Below are 9,084 nucleotides of genomic sequence, written 5' to 3' on the forward strand. Positions count from 1 at the left end.
TGGAGCGGAACCGGCGAAACGCGCCGAACACGGTGTCGCTGGCATCTCGCCGGCTCGTGGAACCGCTCGGGTCCCGTTTAAAAGGCCGTGACCGCTTCTCGGACACCGTTTCAGCCGACAGACGTTCGCCAGTCTGGACCCGGGTTCGTGAACCCGCTGACGGAGACCTGCACGCTGCACAGATGACGCATGGAGATGACGGAGGCCGTGACCACGCCTGACAGTCACAACGTCCAGACGACTCACACGGGTTCTGTTTACCATCTACATCACGGCAGTACGTTACACGTCTTTAACACACACACACACAGACACACACAGACACACACACACACACACACCCTTAGCCAGGGTTTGTGGTCACCATATCTACATGCACGCCCGTTTTATTGCTGATCAAATTGATTGATCAGTTTCCCCTGAGAAAACAACAACAACAACAACAACAACAACTGTGTAAACAAACGTGGGAATGGGGGAGGTGCATGGTCAGAACTCGGTGTCTTAAATTCACCCCGACTGTCTGTTAGATAAAACGGACACAACGTGGATTGAAATCCAGCAGCTCGACTCGGGACGTCGAGCTGCTGGAGAAAGATGGCCGCGTGGAGGATGAAGATGAAGATGAAGATGTTTCTGACAAGAAGCGTCCGCGGATGAGAGTCATCAGGAAGTGAGAGCAATAATAACCAGAGAGCTCCTCTGACCTCTGACCCTCTCCTCCACAGGAAGAGAAAGATGAGTCTCCCCTGTTCCCCAGGGGGAGGGCAGGGAGAGAGAGCGAGCGAGTAAGAGAGAGAGAGAGCAAGAGAGACAGAGACAGCGAGAGAGAGAGAGAGAGAGAGAGAGAGAGAGAGTGTGGGTGAGCAAGAAAGCAAGCGAGTGAGAGAGAGGGCGAGCAAGAGAGAGTGACAGAGAGAGGGAGAGTGTGTGAGAGAGAGAGAGAGCGAGCAAGAGAGAGTGAGAGAGCAAGAAAGAGGGAGGAAGAGAGAGCAAGAGAGAGTGAGAGCAAGAAAGAGGGAGGAAGAGAGAGAGAGAGAGAGTGGGTGAGCAAGAGAGCAAGCGAGTGAGAGAGAGGGCGAGCAAGAGAGAGTGACAGAGAGAGGGAGAGTGTGTGAGAGAGAGAGAGAGCGAGAGAGCAAGAGAGAGTGAGAAAGCAAGAAAGAGTGAGAGAGAGAGAGAGCAAGAGAGAGTGAGAGCAAGAAAGAGGGAGGAAGAGAGAGAGAGAGTGGGTGAGCAAGAGAGCAAGCGAGTGAGAGAGAGAGCGAGCAAGAGAGAGTGAGAGAGAGAGCAAGAGAGAGTGAGAGAGAGAGAGCGAGCAAGAGAGAGAGAGAGAGCAAGAAAGAGGGAGGAAGAGAGAGAGAGAGAGAGAGCAAGAAAGAGGGAGGAAGAGAGAGAGAGAGAGAGCAAGAAAGAGGGAGGAAGAGAGAGAGAGAGAGAAAGCAAGAAAGAGTGAGAGAGAGTGTGTGAGAGAGAGTGAGAGAGCAAGAAAGAGGGAGGAAGAGAGAGAGAGAGAGAGCAAGAAAGAGGGAGGAAGAGAGAGAGAGAGAGAGAGTGGGTGGGGGTTTAATCAGAAACACAGATCTATAATCCACATAATGACGTTGGTAATTTGGGCAACAACACAGCTGAGACAACACTAACACCCCCCAACACACACACACACACACACACACAGACACACACACACACACACAGACACACACAGACACACACACACACACACACACACACACACACACACCTCTTGGAAAGACAAATGAAGACCGTCCTCTAACACAACCCAAACAGCTTAAACTTCCCTGCCTGCTGTTCCACGTGTCATCAGCCAGCGGATCAACATGACAAACATCCCACCGAGCCAGAACCGACCAGTCCACGTTTTCCTTCCACCCGGATCCGTACGACTTCAAAATACCAATCTGAGATCCACATCAGTCAGTCAGCCCAGCGAACGCCTGCTAAGACCGGAGCGCTGGCCTTTCCCTCCGACAGCCCGGGACTTACCTCAGAAACTCACACACCCAACGGGACCAGACCAGACCAGACCAGACCAGGCGAGGCGAGGCGGACCGGTACCGGGCGAGCCGCGTATGGGGCTCAGCCCGGAAAACACATCCTCATCCCGTGCCAAGAGCCGCGAGCCACGGCGTGCACACAGCGCTCGCTCGCTTGCGTCCGACTGGAGAGCTCGGCTCGGTGTACGTGTGAGTGTGTCCGAGAGCGAGCGAGGAGGAGGAGGAGGAGGAGGAGGAGGAGGAGGGCGAGAGAGAGAGAGAGAGAGAGAGAGAGAGAGAGAGAGAGACAGGGAGAGCTCAGCTGAGAGAGAGAAAGAGACGAGAGAGAGCAGAGAGAGAATAAGGAATGGGGGGGGGGGTAAAGGGGAGGTAGGAGGAGGGAAAGGAGGAGGTGGGAGTGGAGAGCCTTGACTAATGAAGTGGCTCCGCTTCAATAAGCTTCAAGCCCCCCGAACAGCTCTGTCACGGCGGGACCCTCGCTCACAAAGACTCTATTGTTTTGTCGCCCCCACCCCTTACCCCCCACCCCCCACCTCCACCAACACCACCACTGAGACCTCCTCATCTCACCGACCGGCCCGGGAATCCCCCACCAGGAGCTCCCCATCTGCCCCTGCCAGAACCAGGACAGACCCCCCCTCCACAACATACCCCCCCCCAACATACCCTCCCTAAACTGTCAATCAATCAAACCATATTCATATACAAAGTCCACACACTTTTTCCAACAGGGGTTTTCAATGACTTCTAAATACCCCCCCCCCTTTTCTCCTCGATGGTATCCGGAAAATTACCCCACTCTTCCGAGCCGTCCTGGTCTCTGCTCCACCCCCTCTGCCGATCCGGGGAGGGCTGCAGACTACCACATGCCTCCTCCCATACATGTGGAGTCACCAGCTGCTTCTTTTCACCTGCCATTGAGGAGTTTCACCTGGGGGACGTAGCGCGTGGGAGGATCACGCTATTCCCCCCAGTTCCCCCTCCCTGAACCGGCACCCCGACCAACCAGAGGAGGCGCTAGTGCAGCGACCAGGACACATACCCACATCCGGCTCCCCACCCGCAGAATTCTGTCTGTAGGGACGCCTGACCAGGCCGGAGGTAACGTGGGGATTCGAACCGGTGATCCTCGTGTTGGTAGGCAACGGAATAGACCGCCACGCCACCCGGACGCCCCCGAGACACACTTTTAATTACGTTTACAGGACACGTGTACGTGTCTGTCTGAGGCCACTGGCTGGTGGAGCTCCCTGCAGACTGCAGCAGTGTGTGATGTGGATGGGTGGTGTCTGGTAGGACTTCACCAGGAGAAACGACAGGGTGCACAGAGTTTTCATCGTCATCACAGCAGCCAAGCAGCAGAAGAAGAAGGCAGGAAGTGTGGCATCGGAAGCGGAAGTGAAGTTGCTGTGTCTAATGAGCAGATGTGACAGACCAAGCTGGTAGAAGACCTTTACCGACAGATAGTACTACACCAGTAAGTACAACTCAGGTTCCACCAGGTTTTATGTTCGTTTCTGACACGACAACCCTGCTGACCCTCATGTGTGGACTGGAGACACACCGCAGATGAAACGACAACCGTCTGAACAGATCTAACCAGCACAGGAAGTAAAGGATGAACGGTTCTAACCAGCACAGGAAGTAAAGGATGAACGATTCTGACCAGCAAAGGAAGTAAAGGATGAACAGCTCTAACCAGCACAGGAAGTAAAGGATGAACGGTTCTAACCAGCACAGGAAGTAAAGGATGAACGATTCTGACCAGCAAAGGAAGTAAAGGATGAACAGCTCTAACCAGCACAGGAAGTAAAGGATGAACAGCTCTAACCAGCACAGGAAGTAAAGGATGAACAGATCTAACCAGCACAGGAAGTAAAGGATGAACAGCTCTAACCAGCACAGGAAGTAAAGGATGAACAGATCTAACCAGCACAGGAAGTAAAGGATGAACAGCTCTAACCAGCACAGGAAGTAAAGGATGAACAGCTCTAACCAGCACAGGAAGTAAAGGATGAACAGATCTAACCAGCACAGGAAGTAAAGGATGAACAGCTCTAACCAGCACAGGAAGTAAAGGATGAACAGATCTAACCAGCACAGGAAGTAAAGGATGAACAGCTCTAACCAGCACAGGAAGTAAAGGATGAACAGATCTAACCAGCACAGGAAGTAAAGGATGAACAGATCTAACCAGCACAGGAAGTACAGAATGAACAGATCTAACCAGCACAGGAAGTAAAGGATGAACACCTCTAACCAGCACAGGAAGTAAAGGATGAACAGATCTAACCAGCACAGGAAGTAAAGGATGAACAGATCTAACCAGCACAGGAAATAAAGGAGGAACAGATCTAACCAGCACAGGAAATAAAGGAGGAACAGATCTAACCAGCACAGGAAGTAAAGGATGAACAGATCTAACCAGCACAGGAAGTAAAGGATGAACAGCTCTAACCAGCACAGGAAGTAAAGGATGAACAGATCTAACCAGCACAGGAAGTAAAGGATGAACGGCTCTAACCAGCACAGGAAGTAAAGGATGAACAGCTCTAACCAGCACAGGAAGTAAAGGATGAACGGCTCTAACCAGCACAGGAAGTAAAGGATGAACAGATCTAACCAGCACAGGAAGTAAAGGATGAACAGCTCTAACCAGCACAGGAAGTAAAGGATGAACAGCTCTATTCAGCACAGGAAGTAAAGGATGAACAGATCTAACCAGCACAGGAAGTAAAGGATGAACAGATCTAACCAGTACAGGAAGTAAAGGATGAACGGCTCTAACCAGCACAGGAAGTAAAGGATGAACGGCTCTAACCAGCACAGGAAGTAAAGGATGAACAGATCTAACCAGCACAGGAAGTAAAGGATGAACAGATCTAACCAGCAAAGGAAGTACAGAATGAACAGATCTAACCAGCACAGGAAGTAAAGGATGAACAGATCTAACCAGCACAGGAGGTACAGGATGAACAGATCTAAACAGCACAGGAAGTAAAGGATGAACTGATCTAACCAGCACAGGAAGTAAAGGATGAACAGATCTAACCAGCACAGGAAGTAAAGGATGAACAGATCTAACCAGCACAGGAAGTAAAGGATGAACACGTCTAACCAGCACAGGAAGTAAAGGATGAACGGTTCTAACCAGCACAGGAAGTAAAGGATGAACAGATCTAACCAGCACAGGAAGTAAAGGATGAACAGCTCTAACCAGCACAGGAAGTAAAGGATGAACAGATCTAACCAGCACAGGAAGTAAAGGATGAACAGATCTAACCAGCACAGGAAGTAAAGGATGAACAGATCTAACCAGCACAGGAAGTAAAGGATGAACAGATCTAACCAGCACAGGAAATAAAGGATGAACAGCTCTAACCAGCACAGGAAGTAAAGGATGAACAGATCTAACCAGCACAGGAAGTAAAGGATGAACAGCTCTAACCAGCACAGGAAGTAAAGGATGAACAGATCTAACCAGCACAGGAAGTAAAGGATGAACAGCTCTAACCAGCACAGGAAGTAAAGGATGAACAGCTCTAACCAGCACAGGAAGTAAAGGATGAACAGATCTAACCAGCACAGGAAGTACAGGATGAACAGATCTAACCAGCACAGGAAGTAAAGGATGAACAGATCTAAACCGCACAGGAAGTAAAGGATGAACAGATCTAAACAGCACAGGAAGTAAAGGATGAACAGATCTAACCAGCACAGGAAGTAAAGGATGAACAGATCTAAACAACACAGGAAGTAAAGGATGAACACGTCTAACCAGCACAGGAAGTAAAGGATGAACAGCTCTAACCAGCACAGGAAGTAAAGGATGAACAGATCTAACCAGCACAGGAAGTAAAGGATGAACACGTCTAACCAGCACAGGAAGTAAAGGATGAACAGCTCTAACCAGCACAGGAAGTAAAGGATGAACAGCTCTAACCAGCACAGGAAGTAAAGGATGAACAGCTCTAACCAGCACAGGAAGTAAAGGATGAACACGTCTAACCAGCACAGGAAGTAAAGAATGAGCAGATCTAACCAGCACAGGAAGTAAAGGATGAACACGTCTAACCAGCACAGGAAGTAAAGGATGAACACGTCTAACCAGCACAGGAAGTAAAGAATGAGCAGATCTAACCAGCACAGGAAGTAAAGGATGAACAGATCTAAACAACACAGGAAGTAAAGGATGAACAGATCTAACCAGCACAGGAAGTAAAGGATGAACAGATCTAAACAACACAGTAAGTAAAGGATGAACAGCTCTAACCAGCACAGGAAGTAAAGAATGAGCAGATCTAACCAGCACAGGAAGTAAAGAATGAGCAGATCTAACCAGCACAGGAAGTAAAGAATGAGCAGATCTAACCAGCACAGGAAGTAAAGAATGAGCAGATCTAACCAGCACAGGAAGTAAAGGATGAACACGTCTAACCAGCACAGGAAGTAAAGGATGAACAGCTCTAACCAGCACAGGAAGTAAAGGATGAACACGTCTAACCAGCACAGGAAGTAAAGGATGAACACGTCTAACCAGCACAGGAAGTAAAGAATGAGCAGATCTAACCAGCACAGGAAGTAAAGGATGAACAGCTCTAACCAGCACAGGAAGTAAAGGATGAACAGATCTAACCAGCACAGGAAGTAAAGGATGAACAGATCTAACCAGCACAGGAAGTAAAGGATGAACAGCTCTAACCAGCACAGGAAGTAAAGGATGAACGGCTCTAACCAGCACAGGAAGTAAAGGATGAACAGCTCTAACCAGCACAGGAAGTAAAGAATGAGCAGATCTAACCAGCACAGGAAGTAAAGGATGAACAGCTCTAACCAGCACAGGAAGTAAAGGATGAACGGCTCTAACCAGCACAGGAAGTAAAGGATGAACAGATCTAACCAGCACAGGAAGTAAAGGATGAACAGCTCTAACCAGCACAGGAAGTAAAGAATGAGCAGATCTAACCAGCACAGGAAGTAAAGGATGAACAGATCTAACCAGCACAGGAAGTAAAGGATGGTGTGACGCATCAGGAGGAGTTTTCTTTGCGGACGGAGAGACGGATCAACAGACTCAAGACCTCTCGGCTTCTCGTGACGTCGTCTGGCCTCAGAAATCACAGAAACGTGTACTTTCATGGCGTCCGGGTGGCGTGGCGGTCTATTCCGTTGCCTACCAACATGGGGATCGCCGGTTCGAATCCCAGTGTTACCTCCGGCTTGGTCGGGCGTCCCTGCAGAATCAATTGGCCGTGTCTGTGGGTGGGAAGCCGGATGTGGTTGTGTGTCCTGGTCGCTGCACTAGCGCCTCCTCTGGTCGGTCGGGGCGCCTGTTCGGGGGGGGGGGGACTGGGGGGAATAGCGTGATCCCACCAGGTGCTACGTCCTCCTGGTGAAACTCCTCACTGTCAGGTAAAAAGATGCAGCTGTTGACTCCACATGTATGGGAGGAGGCATGTGGTAGTCTGCAGCCCTCCCCGGGTCGCCGGGGGGGCAGCGACCGGGACGGCTGGGGAGAGTGGGGTAATTGGCCGGGTACAGTTGGGGAGAAAAGTGTACTTTCGTTGTAGTCACACAATCTTTGACAGCACACGTCTGTACTGTTACACCCCGGCTAGCAATGTGTTTGACGTGAGTTTCTATTTATACCCCGTGATGAATAGAGTCCTAACTTGATCCGGCTGGCTGCCAAGACCGGATTTCCGCGCCGGGATCGTGGATGAGTCTCTGTCTGGAGTTAACCGACTCCAAGGTGACGCGGCTGGAGTCTTGGTGCCGGGGTGAAATGAAAGCAAATCGATGAGGGCTGGTGACGTGACAGTGCGTGTGGTGACGGACAGGAGCGGTCAGAGGACCTCCTCACAGACGGTCAGAGGACCTCCTCACAGACGGTCAGAGCACCTCCTCACAGATGGTCAGAGGACCTCCTCACAGACATTCAGAGGACCTCCTCACAGACATTCAGAGGACCTCCTCACAGACATTCAGAGGACTTCCTCAAAGACGGTCAGAGCACCTCCTCACAGACGGTCAGAGGACCTCCTCACAGACGGTCAGAGGACCTCCTCACAGACGGTCAGAGGACCTCCTCACAGACGGTCAGAGGACCTCCTCATAGATGTTCAGAGGACCTCCTCACAGACGGTCAGAGGACCTCCTCATAGATGTTCAGAGGACCTCCTCACAGACGGTCAGAGGACCTCCTCACAGACGGTCAGAGGACCTCCTCACAGACGGTCAGAGGACCTCCTCATAGATGTTCAGAGGACCTCCTCACAGACGGTCAGAGGACCTCCTCACAGACGGTCAGAGGACCTCCTCACAGGCGGTCAGAGGACCTCCTCACAGACATTCAGAGGACCTCCTCAAAGACGGTCAGAGGACCTCCTCACAGATGGTCAGAGGACCTCCACACAGACGGTCAGAGGACCTCCTCACAGAGGGTCAGAGGTTCTCCTCACAGACGGTCAGAGGACCTCCTCACAGACGGTCAGAGGACCTCCTCACAGACGGTCAGAGGTCCTCCTCACAGACGGTCAGAGGTCCTCCTCACAGACGGTCAGAGGATCTCCTCACAGACGTTCAGAGGACCTCCTCACAGATGGTCAGAGGACCTCCACACAGATGGTCAGAGGACCTCCACACAGACGGTCAGAGGACCTCCTCACAGACGGTCAGAGGACCTCCTCACAGACGGTCAGAGGATCTCCTCACATACGGTCAGAGGACCTCCTCATAGATGTTCAGAGGACCTCCTCACAGACGGTCAGAGGACCTCCTCACAGATGGTCAGAGGACCTCCTCACAGACGGTCAGAGGACCTCCACACAGATGGTCAGAGGACCTCCTCACAGACGTTCAGAGGACCTCCTCATAGACGTTCAGAGGACTTCCTCATAGATGTTCAGAGGACCTCCTCACAGACGGTCAGAGGACCTCCTCACAGACGGTCAGAGGACCTCCTCACAGACGGTCAGAGGACCTCCTCACAGACGGTCAGAGGTCCTCCTCACAGACGGTCAGAGGATCTCCTCACAGACGTTCAGAGGACCTCCTCACAGACGTT

At 51.2% G+C, this 9,084-nt stretch overlaps 1 protein-coding gene across 2 annotated transcripts in view; it reads right to left on the minus strand.

Moving 5' to 3' along the window:
- gas2l3 (growth arrest-specific 2 like 3) overlaps nt 1-9,084 on the minus strand; it is a 58,997-nt gene that overhangs the window by 24,514 nt on the left and 25,399 nt on the right. The window contains exon 1 of one of the 2 annotated variants that reach the window (XM_056276245.1): nt 2,008-2,163. The exons of the other annotated variant lie outside the window; for it this stretch is intronic. The gene's annotated coding sequence lies outside the window, so the exon portion shown is untranslated. Of the gene's footprint in view, nt 1-2,007; nt 2,164-9,084 lie in introns of those variants that run through there. 2 annotated transcript variants of the gene reach the window in all.

Source organism: Lampris incognitus, chromosome 3 (assembly GCF_029633865.1).
Source record: "Lampris incognitus isolate fLamInc1 chromosome 3, fLamInc1.hap2, whole genome shotgun sequence".
Classification (NCBI taxonomy): Eukaryota; Metazoa; Chordata; class Actinopteri; order Lampriformes; family Lampridae; genus Lampris; species Lampris incognitus.